This window comes from Cupressus sempervirens, chromosome 1 (genome assembly GCF_028749045.1).
Source record: "Cupressus sempervirens isolate cs-2001-9-10 chromosome 1, ASM2874904v1, whole genome shotgun sequence".
NCBI lineage: Eukaryota > Viridiplantae > Streptophyta > Pinopsida > Cupressales > Cupressaceae > Cupressus > Cupressus sempervirens.
Genome location: NC_143118.1, coordinates 447,263,347 through 447,280,789, shown reverse-complemented (window position 1 = coordinate 447,280,789; position 17,443 = coordinate 447,263,347). Strand labels below are relative to the sequence as shown.

The 17,443-nt window shown below is 32.6% G+C and overlaps 1 pseudogene; it reads left to right on the top strand.

The window, feature by feature from the left end:
* Nucleotides 1-17,443, top strand: part of LOC149578231 (putative nucleoredoxin 1) — an 89,170-nt pseudogene that overhangs the window by 39,905 nt on the left and 31,822 nt on the right.

Below are 17,443 nucleotides of genomic sequence, written 5' to 3'. Positions count from 1 at the left end.
ACATCATGATGATGAGAAGTCATAGGCAATCCTACAATGAAATCAATAGAAATAATATCCCACTTCCATGAAGGAATGAGATTAGGTTGCAAAAGCCCTACTAGATGTTGGTGCTCTATCTCAACTCTCTGGCACTCAAGACATCTAGCCATGAAATCAATGCTATCATGCTTCATCTCTATCTAGAAGTATAGAAATCACAAATCTACATGCATCTTCTTGACACTTGGATGTGTCGAGTAAGGTGTATGATGGGTCTCTGATAAGATCAATGTAAGAAGCTCATCTAGTAGTAGTACATAGATCCTTCCTAAATAGCGCAAAAGGCCATCTAACTCCAAAACATTATTTAAAAATGTACCCTCCAATCTTCTACTTGAATATATCTCCATGCTCATATCCTAATACCAAGTATCTATAGGAAGTGCCTGAATTATAAAGCTCCTCAAATCCACACTAAGAGTCAAAGATAATGTCTCGTGTCTCCTATGGCTCAAAGTAGTCAACTACGACATTCTCCTTTCCCTGAATATACTTCACCTTGAAGTCATACTTTCATAGAAACTCCATCCAATGCCTCTACCTAGCATTCATATTAGGCTACATGAAAATATACCTTAGACTGCGATGATCACTGTGAAGCTCAAAATGGTGTCCCAACAAGAAGTGTATCCATCTCACTAGGGCATAAACTACAACAACTAACTCAAGGTCATGCGTGGGATAATTCAACTCATGATCCTTGAGTTTTCATGACTTATAAGTAATAACTTGACCATCCTGCATTAATACTGCTCCAATCCCCTCTAGGGAAGCATCCGTACACACAATAAAGTCACCTATTGGATGATCAGGTACTGCTAATATCACTACACAAGTCAAAATCTCCTTGAGCTTCTAAAATGCTTCCTCACATTTCTTCATCCAAATAAACGTCTTTCCTTTCCTTTGAAGGGAAGTGATAAGATATGCTACTCTAAAAAAGTTTTGGACGAACCTGTCATAATAACTAGCTAGATCCATGAAGCTACGAATCCCTGACACGATAGCAGGTGCAAGCCAATCTACCATTGCCTAGATCTTTGCAGGGTCTACTGAGATACCATCCCCTTATATGATATGCCCCAAATAATATCTCTCAGACTGAAAGAAATCACACTTTGTCGAGTTGGCATAAAGTTGATTATCTCTCAAGTACTGCAAAAGCAACCATAGATGTTCCTCATGTTCCTCATGGGATCTAGAATACATCAAAATATCATCTAGGAACACAAGCACAAATCATTCAAGATAAGAATGAAACACCCCATTCATTAAACACATGAAAACTGATGGAGCATTTGTCAATCCAAATTAGACCACTGTAAATTCATAATATCCATATCGAGTACAGAAGGTAGTCTTATGAATGTTAGCATCCTGAATGCAAAGCTAATGGTACCCTAACTTCATATCAATCTTAGAGAACATTGTGTCTCCCTTGATTTGATCAAATAAATCATTGATCTTGGTAAAGGATGCCTGTTCTTAATCATTATCTTGTTTAACTATCTATAGTCAATAAACAAGTGTAATGAACCATTCTTCTTCTTCATGAAGAGCATTGATGCTCCCCATGGAGAAACACTCGGTTGAATACAACCCTTGGCCAAAAGGTCCTCAAGCTATAAGCCCAACTCACTTGGCTTTGGAGTGGTCATCCAATAAGAATCTCTAGAAATGGGCTCCACTTCTAGGATGAGGTCAATGCCAAAGTCAATGTCCCTCTTTAGAGGCATACCCATAATCTCACTAGGAAAGACATCCACATACTCCTATAAGATAGGATGGTCTAGAGTCTTCCCTATAGGTTCTTCTTCCTCTAGTTCACTCACTATAATGGTAAACACTTGACAACCCTTACGAAAGCTACACTTCAATAACATAGTAGAGATTATCCATAGAAATACAAGTCTCTAGATTCCCACAATCTCCAAGTCCCTATCCTGATCATCTTTACACAAAATGGTCTTCTTTCTACAATCAATACTAGCTCTATGAGAGCCAAGCCAATCCATACCCAAAACCATTTCATAAGAACCAAGAGGGATGATCCAAAGGTCTACTAATGTAACAAAACCTCCTAGGTTTAGTTCACACTACTACACTAAGGAATCTGTGGGAATCTTAGCTCTTGAAGCTAGTTCCTGTTAGGATTAACCTTAGACAGAAATAACAGTTACATATAAATATAACTAATATTAGAAAATAATAGATCACACGCAAGAGAACACAAAACACCAAGATTTAAGGTGGTTCACCCAATCCCTAGGCTACGTCCACCACCAACAAGTCCAATATTGTTATGATTCAGTGACTACAACCTGATTACAATCTGTAATCCCTTACAACTCAATACTGCCACAAGAACCAATTTTTGCATCACACATTATGAAAATCCTTGATCCTAAACCCTTTCATACAAGTTTTTTGTCACTTACAAAATTAGGGCTAGAATAAGACAAAAATAGTAGCCACCACCTTTTACAATATAAGGCCATTTTTGGAAATCCCCATAGACTTGGAAGACCCTGAAGGGGCACTGCCCCTTGACCCTATCTTGGGGGCATTGCCCCCAAACCCTCATAGAAATAGTATGAGGAGAAAAATGCACTAAATAAACCTCTGAGTCTGATTAGGCTCCACATTGCAACAATTTCCCACTTGGAGACTAATCAGGCTCCACACCAATAACCTTCCACTTGAAGACGGATCATAGCACTGCTAAACATGTAGCCCCACTAGAATATATCAAACCACCTTGGACTCTATTGTTCATTTATTTTGTTTAGTCTAAAAGACCAACCAAAGCTGAAGAGGAGTTCAACTTCTCCCTTGTTACTACCTTTCTAAACATATCTGCTGGATTATTAGCTGTATGTATCTTCTTCAACTTTAACTGTCCATCATCCAAAACTGACTGAATGAAATGGTATCACAACTGTATGTGTTTTTTCTTTGAATGCAAAGCTGAATTCTTTGTAAGATAAATGGCACTCCAGCTATCTATGAACAAATAATTATCCTTCTAAGGGTGTCTCAATTCTTCCAAGAAGAATTGAAGCCAGATAATCTCCTTGGCTATCTGTATAGCAGCAACATACTCTACCTCTGTAGTGGATAAAGCATTAACCTTTTGTAACCTAGAAACCTAGCTTACGACTGTCCCACTAATAGTAAATACATAACCTGTAGTACTCCACCTAGTATCAATATCCCCTACCAAATCTGAGTCAACATATCCCTATAAATTAGTAGTAGAGCCTCCAAAGTGTAAACACTTACTAGATGTACCTCTCAAATATCTAAGAATCCATTTAACTAGATTCCAATGCCCTATTCCTGGATTACTTATATACCTGCTAACAACTCCTACTATATGTGCAATATCTTGCCTAGTACATACCATAGTATACATCAAGCTTCCTAAAATTGAAGCAAAATGTACCTTAGACATCTTGTCCTCCTCTTCTTATGTCTTGGGACACATCTCCTTAGTCAACTTCAAATAACCAGGTAAAGGTGTATTGACAACTTTAGCATTCTCCATAGAGAAATGTTGCGACACCTTCTCAATATAATGAGCCTGACATAAAGTCAATTTGCTATTCTTCCTATCTCTACAAATTTTCATACCAAGGATTTGTTTTTTTGCCTCCAAATCCTTCATAGAAAATGCATGTGCTAACTGGCGTTTCAACCCCTTAATGCAATCCATGTTAGACCCAGCTACAAGCATATCATCAACATATAAACATAAAATAATGTAGCTATCATCATCAAACCTCTTAAAGTAAACACAATGATCTGAATGACACCTATTATATCCATGCTCATGCATAGACTTGTCATATTTTAGATACCATTGCTCATGTGCTTGCTTCAAGCCATATAAACTTTTCTTCAATCTGCATACTATGTTCTCCTTACCTTTGACCTCAAATCCCTGTGGTTATGCCATATATATTTCTTCATCCAAATCACTATGAAGGAATGATGTTTTAACATCAATCTGCTCTGAATGAAAATCTTCAATAGCCACAATACTTAAAATAGTGCAGATAGAAGTCATTTTAATAAGAGGAGAAAATATCTCATCAAAATCAATGCCCTTTTTTTGTATAAATCCTTTTAACACTAACCTGACTTTAAATCTTTTCTTACCTCCAGCCTCTTCTTTTAACCTGTAAACTCATTTATTCTATAAAGCCTTTTTACCTGCAAACAACTTGCATAAATCCCATGTCTTATTTTTTTAGTAAAGAGTCCTTTTTTTTTTCATTGCAGACTCCCACTGAATCTTTGTAACCACCTACATAGCTTCATCATAACATGTAGGTTCACCAACATCAATAAGTCAAATAGAATACAAGGAAAAAGAACATCTTTCTAGAGGTTTATTTAGCCTTATTGATCATCTAACATTCACTGGGGTGTGTGGTATTTTTTGTTGCAGTTGTTGTAGATCATGAAGAATTGCTAGAACATTAGCTTTTGGAGTATCATCCAACACTACATAATCATCTTCTTTCTTCTCATGTTGTTGCAATAGATCTTTGTACAACACTTTCTCATTGAATATGACATCCCTGTTTTTTACAATTTTATGATTTTCAAAATCCCAAAGCCTATAACCAAATTCAATAATGCGATATCCAACAAATACACATTTCTTTGACTTGGCTTCCAGCTTGGTTCTATTTTTAGAATCTATATGATAAAATGCTTCACAACCAAAGGTTTTGAGAAAAGAATAACTCACCTTCTTACCAGTCCATGCATCCTCTAGAATACCACAACCCAAAGGAGTAGAGGGACTTATATTAATCAAATATACAATAGTAATGACAGTCTCTACCCACATGTTTAAGGGCAACCCAACATGCAACCTCATGCTTCTTGCACAACCCATTATAGTCATATTCATGCGTTCAGCCACTCCATTTTCCTGTGGAGTCCTTGGAATAGTTTTCTGTCTACAAATACCATTAGTGAAGCAATAATCTTTAAATTCATGACTGCAATACTCACCACCATTATTAGATCTAAGATATTTTAATTTCTTTCTAGTCTCATTTTCAACCAAGCATTTTCATTTCTTAAAAGTTTGAAATACATTAGATTTTTCTTTAAGGAAATAAACCCATACTTTTCTAGTTGCATCATCAATAAATGTAACATAATAATGAGATCCACCAATGGAAGATACCTAAGCTGGTCTCCATACATCTATATGCACAAGCTCTAATGTCTCACTTTAATTTTCCTTCCCAGTCTTCACAAAACTCACTTTCTTTTGTTTTCCATACACAACGTTCAAAGAAATCCATATTAACACATTTTAGACCTGGTAAAAATTGCTTTGAATGAAGTACATTCATACGTTTCTCACTCATGTGCCCAAGTCTGTTGTGCCACAACGCTATATCAAAATCTATAGTAGCTATACAAAGATATATGGTACCTACTTTCACACGTTTTTCTAGTACAAGGGAACCTTTTGAAACCTTACAATTTTTATCATTAAAAGTAACTACACAATCCTCATAACCAAGTTTCCTTACTGAAATTAAATTCCTACTAATCCTTGGAACATGTCTTACCTTATGTAGTAGCCAATGATTCTCATTCTGCAACTTAATCTTAACTTTTACCTTTCCAACAATCTAACAGGTTCATTATCCCCCAAATAAACAAGTCCAAAATCCTCTTGGACATCATCAATAAAATAACCTCTATGAGGTGTAGCATGAAATGAAGCACCAAAATCTAAAATCCATGAATCATTAATACTTTCTAAAGATAGAAGCAAGGCATCCTCTTCAGATTTGTTACTTACCACATTTGCCTCCTTGTTCCCTTTTGGTTTATCTCCTTCATTGTTCTTTCAAGTCCAACAATCTTTCTTCTTATGCCCTATTTTACCAAAGTACCAACAATCTCTCAGTCCTTTGGATTGAGACCTCTTCCCCTTTGACTTTCTGCTTCATTTCCCACGATTTCTACAATTATTTCCTCTCTCAGTCACTCAACCTCTGCTTTGTGTGTTCAAAGAATTTCCTAATGTAGATCCACCTGAGATTTTCTTATGAGTTTCCTCACTCAAAATAACACTGATCACATCATCATATTTTAGGGTATTAGATCCAGAAACAAAATTACTCATAACCATTAACAAGCCATTCCAACTTTCAAACAAAGAGCACGAAATCAAGGGAGCACTAATTTCTTCATCAAAATTAATATTCATAGAAGATAACTGACTAATAATAGTATTAAACTCATTTAAATGATCCGCAACAGATCCACCTTCTACTATTTTCATATTAAATAAATGCTTCATGAGAAATACCTTATTTGAAGTGAGAGCTTTTCATACAATTTTGCTAGGGTTTCCATCAAGTCTTCCATCATCTTCACTTTTGTAGTGTTAAATATCACTGATGGTGCAAGCATAATTGAATGCTTCCAAGTGCCTTTCTGTCTAAAATTTCCCATTTCTCATTTGTCATAGTTCCCTGGTTTTTAGTTTTTCTTTCCAAAGGCTTCCATAAACCTAGTCCTCCATTTGCATCTTTCATAACTGAAAATTTTTCGCATTAAACTTGTTAACCCTTAGCTTACCCTTCTTTTCCATTACTTCCACTTAACCATGAGACTCCCACTCAACTGTGAGATCTTCCTACAGAGGATTGCTAAAAAAATGATGACAATCTAGCTAAAATAGAAATAAAAATGACGATTGTCCGGCTCTGATACCACTTGTTAGGATTAACCTCAAACAAAATAATAGTTACATGCAAATATAACCAATATCAAAAAATAATAGATCATACATAAGAGAACACAAGATACTGAGATTTAACATGGTTCACCTAATCCTTGGGCTACATCCACTAATAAAAAGTCCAATATTATTATGATCCAATGATGATAACCTGATTACAATCCATAATCTCTTATAGCTCAATACCGCCGCAAGAACCAATTTTTGCATCACACATTATGAAAATCCCTAACCCTGGGCCTTTTTATACAAGTTTTTTGCCACTTACAAAATTAGGGCTAGAATAATAAAAAATAGTAGCTAATGCCTTTTGACCTCGTCTTGGGGGCGCTTCCTCCAAATCCATGTAGAAATAATATGGGAAGAAAAATGTGTCAAATAAACATCTGAGTTTGGTTAGGTTCCCCATCACAATAGTTCCACTTGCCAACCCAAGTCCTGCTTTACCACCTCTAGCTTACATTTATTAACTATGGATGGTGAAATGAAAGAATCTAAAGCACTTGAATTGAACAAGATGTGCAGAGGTATACCTTAGATAGCTCCTATAGTCTCAAACATGGTCCCCTGATGATTTTCCTAATAGTGGTACACTGCTACAAATACTTTGTGTGATCTACCCACATCCTCAACTCTAGGCTTAGATGCAGTTGGCCTAGGTCTTGAATAGTGAGATGTACAATGTGGGCAGTTAGCTGCAATGTGCCCAAACTATCCATAGGAGAAACATCTCATGCCTTTGAAAGATCCTCTTCCTACTAGAGGTGTACTCGACTATTGGTGGCTATCTCTACTAGAAAAAGACTGGTTGCTCCATGCAGGTTAAGTATTTTGATTTTGCTTATTGCGTTGTGAGTTATGAAAGTTTTGAGAGTTAAAACCATTGCCACCACGTTGTGCTAGAGGGTAGGATCCCTTTTGTTGTTATGGTTGTTGTTGTTGTTGGTTCAAATTCCCCTTGGAATAGGGAGGCTTCTTATTCCCGCCTAAACTTTGGTTACCCTTGGACCTTGATGCTGCAGGTGCTCCCACAAAGCCAACATGTCCTAGAGTAACATTATGCTCTACCAATATATCCTGATGCATGACATCCTTGAGGGTTTTAGGTTAGAATACCTTAATTCCCACAATGAATTGATTATTTAGACCTCAGATAAAATTTTGGACCATCAATGGTGAGTTGTTATTGATCCCTACAAATAACATTGACTCATATAAATTTTGTTCATATTCTACCACGGTCATAGTGTACTATCTCAGGTTGTGAAATTCATTTTCTCTCTCTTGATGTCATTCCTCTGGTAGGAAATGCTCACGAAATTTCTTCAAAAATAGCTTCCATGTGATAGTATTCATGTTTACACCTAGCTTCTTCTCTTTGATGTTCCACCATGTATCCCCAAACAATTCTAGGTGGGTGATGGAAAACCTCGCTTTAACATTATAGTCAAATTATTGTATAACAAAATAAAACATCTGCCTAAAGCAATTAACCATTATTCAACCACATATCCTAAATCTAACCTAGTGAAAGTTTTGAGTTTGGCCCTCTGAAGGTTCTTCATCTGAGTAGTCGTAACTGACCTATGTCTGTCACCGTGAAGGTCTCTTTGAGGACTTCTAGACCTAAGCCTCTCCTCATTCACTGCATGATGTGACTCCTCATGATTTATGCCCTAAGGAGGAGGTAGGTATTCTATAATAGTCCTCATCATCTATCACAAGTTAACCTCCTCTAAATATGCCTGATTCTCCCCATTATGTTCCTTCTTGTTCTCCTCTCGCACAAGACTTTTCAAACTAGGCTCATGCACACTAATATCCCTACCTCACCCTTAGCCTCTACTATAGCCTAATCTATGACCTCTAATTGTTGACCTTGTCCCAGATACCATCCTACAATAATAACTAAGAACAATAAGATGCTATAATATCAACAAGAAAAATACTGCTATAATCACATAAGAAATATGTGTTGAATACTATACAAGGTCTATTCTAGTTTTACCTATTTTTAGGTTTGAGTGTGTTTTAGTTTTGAAGTTCAAGTGTTACAATTTTGTAATAGATACATATAGCAAGTTGAAGTTCATTTTAGTTCAACTAGTTATCATCTAGTGGTGTTTTAATATACCTAGAGCTCCCAATGTAGAAACTTGGGCTCTGATAGTAGATGTAACACCCCACTAGGGAACCTAAAAGAAATTAACCTAAAGTTTCACTAAGCTTGTCAAACATTTTTTTTTCAAGATAATAACTTAACAAAAATAGGTATAATATAGTGGAAGCAATAATCACATATATAAATAGAATCCATAAAATGGATTACATCTCTTAAGGGTTTCATGATGTTGAATCACATTTAAGTTTAATTAATACTCAATCTGATACATAACAAATCCACATCAAAGAATAATCATAGTTACAAATCCATTTAAATAATATACAATTACAGGATACCATTTGACAATAATCAAAATGCATAATCATCTACTGTACAAGTCACATGGTATGAAAAGCTCAAAGAATATACATCATAAATAAAATACATCGTCTCATAAGATCTCTAATAATCAAATACATTATAACAAGGCATAACCATCCCATAGAAATACAAGATCAGAAATAAAAGAAATGCAGTATAGGGAACTCCAACAATGACATCTAATGGTCAGATCTTAATGGTATTAGAAAAATGCACTACCACCCAACCTTGTGGAGCCTAAATGGCCCACTCCCTTAGTACTATGGAGATAATCTCAATTCCCAACTAGGATAGCAATCTTAAAAGTCATAACCAACATTTAGGTCAAGGAAAACCTTAAAGAAATCTATCTCAAAGGTACCGAGACATAAATGACATCTAAACCTAGTGGCAACAATGACACGTAGGAAATCTACTATGTAAGTGGGAAAGTGTCATCGCAAGAGCCAAGTTCCAACTCTAAGGTTACTCTGGAAGCCTCTCTGGACTCTGCCCCCCTAGTGTCTCTATGTGGCATTAGTATCCTTTTGTATAGACAAGGCATACCAATGAAGCAAGGTCACAACCAAGCATCCTCTCTACTCCCATCCTAGCTTGTACCAGAACTCAAGGCATGGGCAAGGAAAAGACTGACTCTTATTAATTCATTTTACTCTCATTTAAGGAAATGTTATCACTTATTAAGATAACCTACAATAGGTTACCCAAGCAACCTCTTTAGGGTTCCGACCTCCATTGCAAGCCACTTCTCAACAAGACATAAAGATAACCTACCCTAAGCTCAATAAAAGTAGAAAGACTCATAAGATCATAAAAGAAACACTAGTTCCTAAATAAGCAACTGGAAAGCACTGAAATATAATTGATTGAAATTCATGGATTTCACCACTACAATCATCCTATAAGGACTAATCCAAACTCAACTTCACATAACAAAACCATGATGTCACACGATGTCACCAAAATAGTAACTCCTAGCCTCTGGTAGATATCCAAAATTGGTCAACACTCTAAGTCAACCCCAAACCCAACACAAAAGAAAACATACAACATAGCAATGTAGTTTTGTAGATTTTTGTTTAGTTTTGAAAACAAATAATTTTGATTTAAACAACCAGGGTTCAAGTTTTCGTACTTAATTTGAAAAGTGTATCCCTAAAAGTCTATTAAAAAAATTTACAATTTTCCCTTTTTAACAAATGGAAGATTATTTAATTTTAATCGATGATAGATTTAAAATGAATAATCCAATAGTACTTGGTTGATTTAAAAACTAGAATCCATTTCAAAAAAGAACAACTTGAAATCTTATCTAACTAAACATGTTTTGAATATATATATATATATATATATATATATATATATATATACATATATATATATATATATATACATATATATATATATATATATATATATACATATATATATATATACATACATATGTATGTATATATATGTATGTATATATGTGTGTATATATATATGTATATATATGTATGTATATATATGTATATATATGTATGTGTATATATATATGTATGTATGTGTATGTATATATATGTATATATATGTATGTGTATATATATATGTATATATATACACACACACACACATATATATATATACACACATATATATACATATATATGTATATATACATACATATATAATTACTGTGGTAATTATTTTATAAATATATAATTTTTAATAAATTTCCACCATAGATCTGATAGGGTAAAGAATCTGAAATAGTAAAAAATAAACAATTTAAAACTAGTCTTCCTTTCAATCCCCTTTCTTGAACTCACAATTTTTGAAGACAAACTCGTTTATCTAATCTAAATTCGTTCACAAAGTTTTCGAAAAGAAGAACAATAAATTCACAAACAAGGGTTTCAACCCAATTAAGTTCTAGATATAGATCCACAAACACAAAGAAGATAGAGAATTCAAAAGAACTAAACTACTGCGCAAAACCCACAAGATCCTACTTGGATCTAATGCTAAACAATCGAATGCACAAAACTCACAAGCGAATTCGCTTTCTACTGAAACCCTCTTCTCAAAAATTGGCTCCTCCAAACTTGTGTATGGATATATATACACATACATATATATACATATATATACATACATATATATACATATATATATACACACATATATACATATATATATACACACATATATACATACATATATATACATACATATGTATGTATATATATATATATATATATATACATATATATATATATATACATACATATGTATGTATATATATGTATGTATATATGTGTGTATATATATATGTATATATGTGTGTATATATATATGTATATATATGTATGTATATATATGTATATATATGTATGTGTATATATATATGTATGTATGTGTATGTATATATATGTATATATATGTATGTGTATATATATATGTATATATATACACACACACACACACACATATATATATATACACACATATATATACATATATAATTACTGTGGTAATTATTTTATAAATATATAATTTTTAATAAATTTCCACCATAGATCTGATAGGGTAAAGAATCTGAAATAGTAAAAAATAAACAATTTAAAACTAGTCTTCCTTTCAATCCCCTTTCTTGAACTCACAATTTTTGAAGACAAACTCGTTTATCTAATCTAAATTCGTTCATAAAGTTTTCGAAAAGAAGAACAATAAATTCACAAACAAGGGTTTCAACCCAATTAAGTTCTAGATATAGATCCACAAACACAAAGAAGATAGAGAATTCAAAAGAACTAAACTACTGCGCAAAACCCACAAGATCCTACTTGGATCTAATGCTAAACAATCGAATGCACAAAACTCACAAGCGAATTCGCTTTCTACTGAAACCCTCTTCTCAAAAATTGGCTCCTCCAAACTTGTGTATGGAGAAATGAGCTCTAATTCCTTAATAAAGAGCTTCAGTTTTGAAATCACATGAAACCTTTTTCTTAATCATTTTATTCTATTTTAATTTTCATGTGCAACCTTTTTGCAATTTAATAAAAAATGACTTTATTAAATCAATTCCTTTCTCTCTTTTATTAATTCATGAGATGTTTCTAATAAAATATTTATTATTATTATTTTTGGTTGGTAACAAGTTTTTTATTATTAAAATATCAAAATAACAGAGTTACAATTGGCTTCCTAAGGTGGCCATCCTTTCACATATACATTACTAAAACTATAAACCCTTAATTTATACAAATCAACACTGCTATATCCCTCAGCCCCCCTATCACGAAAGATTTTCCCATATACATCATAGCCATTCATAATTGGCTTTACCCAAAAACATCAAAAAAGAGGAAAGAAACGCAATTCAAGTTTATCATCTGACATTTCAGGTTTTTCCTTTGTCCTGGTCCTTTCCTCAGCATCAATCTTTTGGTCATCCACAACATGCTCTCAAAAAATATCTTTTATATTTGCTTTGAATTTCCCTATTTCACTTTTCGAATCCATCACTTGCCTCAAAAAGTCCCTTCCCTTGATTGTGTAGACCATAGCTATCAATTATGCCTCAAAATTTTCAGTAAAATTGCCTTTCTTCCCTTTCATCTTCATCAATCTTCCACCCTCACCAGGAATCTCTTCCTATCCATCTCCTTATCCTTCTTCCCCCCGCACTTCTCTTCTTTCGCGGGTAATTTATAAAAAAAAACCTCTAATAATAATATTTAGAGTTTATTATTAAAAAAATGAAACTCCTAAATATATTATTGTTAAATTAAATAAATATGATTACGCCAAAATTAGAACTTTAACTATATCTTTAAATTTAATTTTTTAAATTTAATTAATCTCTCAATTAATTAAATATAATTACATATTGATTTTTCTTATAATTTTTTTATTAAATTAAATCATTAAATACTCTTTTAATTTGATCTAATTATAATTGAAAATCAAAATAGACCCACAAGACTAAATACTAAAACCCATCATAAAGTACGAAACACTAGATTAAACTCAAGGGTCAAAATCATGAATTCATGTCACTTGACAAATTCATAAGGGTAAAACTCGGATACATATCCTATTTTCTAGGATAATTAACTTAAGGTTAGAATTTGGACTCAAGAATTATCTCCTCTCTTTTATCATTAAGATATTGTGATAGGGGATGCTCATCCTGGCAATTCAAGGAAGTCAATGGCAGGTACCTATAATCTAGATAAAATTAGAGCATGTACATACACATATAATCTAAACTAAACAGGTAATGACGGGGAGTCGTACATTGTATAGAGTATAGATCCTGACTAGCAGGTGATTATGACTCCCTCCCTCAACCATATTAGATACATCATACATAAAGTAAAATATACAAGTACACCATACACATGCAAGTATGGGGTAAGTATCCATATAAATTGCATATAAATAACTCATCTAACTATCATCATGAAATAACTAAAATCATTGTATACAAGTACAATCATTGAAGAGTGATCATATACACATGAATAAGCAAGTACCAAGAAACTCCTCACATGAAACAACTAAGTATGAAATAATATCCAACAAATTAGGTAATCAAATACTACTAATCATCAAACATAATCATAAAGCTAGCCTAAAAGAATTCAGCAATATATTATGAAAAGTAAATTAGGGGTAGGCACTACATTAAACAACATCAAGATAGCATTAATGCGGAAGCAGTATAAACATACACATCAAATACACATAAGCATTTAGAAATATAGTTTTATTTCCTCAAGTGTTCCTTCATTTTGAGTTATTTGAAGACGTTATAATAATTAGTTTAATTTTCAAGAACAAAGTTCATGATCATAAAGAAGTAACAAATACATAACCTTATAAGTGAAAGCATAAGTACAACAAATAGTAAAAGTACATCCACTATACATATCGTAGGGTATGTGAGAATATACACAATACACTAGAATTACATGATAACATATGTACATCAATTGAATAGAAGTCTCTTAAATAAGAATGATAATGGTACCACTGCATTCATGAACATCTAACATCTGTCAAACTGAGGGGGACCCAAATGGTGAGAAGACACTACCTTTCATCTATGTGGTTAGCTAGGCAGGCTTTCAATCTCACTGTGTAGGGAAGATAACGATTAATCCACATACGACTAATCAATCATGAAACATTCCTAGGAAAGGAATCCTAATAGCCAAAACTGCCTCAAGGGTAATATAAACTACTCAAGAAGAAAAGATAATCCAACTAGATGAACACTCAATCCAATACCAACACCTCAATAAAATCAATTATACATATACCAAGTATAGATCAAAATCCAAAATCACGATATACAATTCCAAAAGATATCCACCTCAGTATAAAAAGCACATTGTAAAAGTACAATCACCATGAATCAACAATCACCATCAATAAAATTAAATAATAGCATTAAATATATTCAAAAATAAGTACACCACCAGAGATACAAACAAAACCTACAGAGGAGACTCAAGCTACATAATAGGGAGTGTCATCATATGGTCAAACTACTTGAGTTACCTTGGACTAGTCTCTCAATAGATGTTGGATCCTCAAGTGTTGAGCTACCCTAGAATGGTTACTCTGAACCCCGAACCCTCAACATGACACATGCATAACCAAAAAACTCTCTCAAGAAAACAAGGAAAACTAGTCATAGTGTCAACCCATTCCCATCCTTAGTCTATACAAGAACTCAATGCATGGGTGAGGCAATATCTCTAACTTATCTTTTTAGTGTGTCTCCCAAAATATTAATTACTAGGTTATCACTTATCACATAACATACAATAGGTTATCCTGGCACTATCTGTTTTGGGTCTCGGACCCCTACTCCAAGCCACTTCCAAAGACATGTATATAGACATTCTCTCCTAAGCACATAGAACATAGTTGTGTCCCATACCTCAATGCCCCTAATGATCAAACTTGGTTCCTTAATAGGAAACCCAAAAATAAGTTGGTTCTCCCAACCAAAGTAAACATAAATGCACCACATAAAAAAATTGATAAATACACTTCCAAATTGAAACACAAGCTCATCATAATTTCCATAACAAATAAACATCATAAAGAAATCATGAAGTTAAATCTCTAGTGTACATCCTAGTTGGCCAACTAAATAACTCATAAGAAAAAGAACCATCATAAAAGATCGACATAAGGCTACAAATATAAACCAGAAGAAACATAGATTATCAAGTCACATAGTTAAAATCATTTGTTTTGAGAAGTTTGGTTCAATCTAAGAACATCATTTTTATCACCAACTTAAATATGGTTTTCAAGATTAAATATTGTTCCTACGACCTTAATATATAAAAAATACAATCAAGGTCACACTCAAAGACAAAAGTAAACATTATAAATCTAAAGAATTATCTTGTTAAAACCTATACTAAATACCAAACTTTATTAAAGTAATGATGGTGATTAATTATTAATATCCTGGGTATAGCATAATCATTTTTAGAATTTTAAATTTATTCAACTAATGCTAATTTTTAACAATCTCTAATTTAAAATAATTAAATTATAATCCAAACACAAAATATTATCATATATGTGTGTGTGTGTGTGTGTGTGCATATATTTTAACCAAAATAATTAACTACAAATCGATTTAATAAAAACTTCAATACATTTTAAAAAGTTTTTTTTATAGGTAATCGACCAACACCTAGATTATTAATTATTCATTTTATTATAATTGTTAGATTAATTATTATCATCAGTTAATCTCAAGTAGATTCAAACCCAAGACCTCCCTGATAAGAGGCTCACAATTTACCAATGCATTGTAGGCTCTCAAGCCTTACATTTGAATATATATATATATATATATAATATTATAAAAATTAATTTTTAAAAAAATAATATAATTTATTTATTTTTAAATAAATTTCTTATAACCCCTAAAAGGGGAACGACTGGTTGGTCATGCATTGCCCAAGGCAATGTGGGTTGCACTTAAGGCAGCAACACGCTACCAAAGGCAGTCGTGCGTTGCCTTTAAGGCAATCGCACATTGTCCTTTGGACAATCACGTGGGGGTAAAACCCCAAAAAAATATTAATTAATTTTTTATTAAAATAATATTATTAAATATAATGTTTTTCAATTATATACTTTAAAAAAAATTGCAGGTACAGGCGTGGAGGTCGAACATTTCCAGTAAGAATTTTTTTTTTAATAAAAAAATAATAATGAGTAGAATTTTGAAACAAATTACAAGCTCAATCTAATTAGTTTTTGATCGAACCCTAGCTCACAAATTTATTTATTCTCCTTAAAATTTTCTTCTGTGAAAACAAATGGGAAACTAATTTCACTCAATTAGATCTAGAAAATAGTCAAAAAAGACAAACATGATTCGAACACTCAATCAAGCATGGAGCATACAAATCTGTTTTCTAAATTTAAAATGTATTCACGAGATTTCAAACCCTACCTCACACTGATGCTAAAATTTGATAACTCTTGAAATTCCTATTGCAACAAAATCTTTCATACCGCAAAAATCCTTTTCTTTTTCGAACCCTCGAGTTGCTCTCCAAAAACTGTGTGTAAAGTGACCCAAAAAGACTCTAATATAGAACTCTAATTACATTTTAGGGTTTTTGTCTCCACAAGCTCTAAATTTGCAATTATTTTATTTAATTATTCCTTTCATGCACATTTAATTTGCTTTTTAATTAAAATATTCTTTTATTATCATTTATTTATTTCTCCACTTTTCATTTAAAGTAATTTCATAAGATATTTATTTATTATTTAATTAAATAAAGATAACTTAAGTGCATGATTTATATGCCACTAATTTAATTTTTTTTGTTAATTAAATAATAATGCAACATGATATTTGAAGTCTAATATTTAATATTTAATTTTAAAAATCATTTTAATATAGTTTTCTAAATTAGGGCTTTTAATTAAATATTTTAATTTAACTAAAAATTTGTATAATTCCAATAAATGTAAAATCCTCCCATTTTAACATTTTTCCATTTAAAAAAAGAAGAAGATAACATTTGATAAATCAATATCAACGATTGATTCAAGAATCATAAATAACTAGTCTATAAGGCAAATCACCA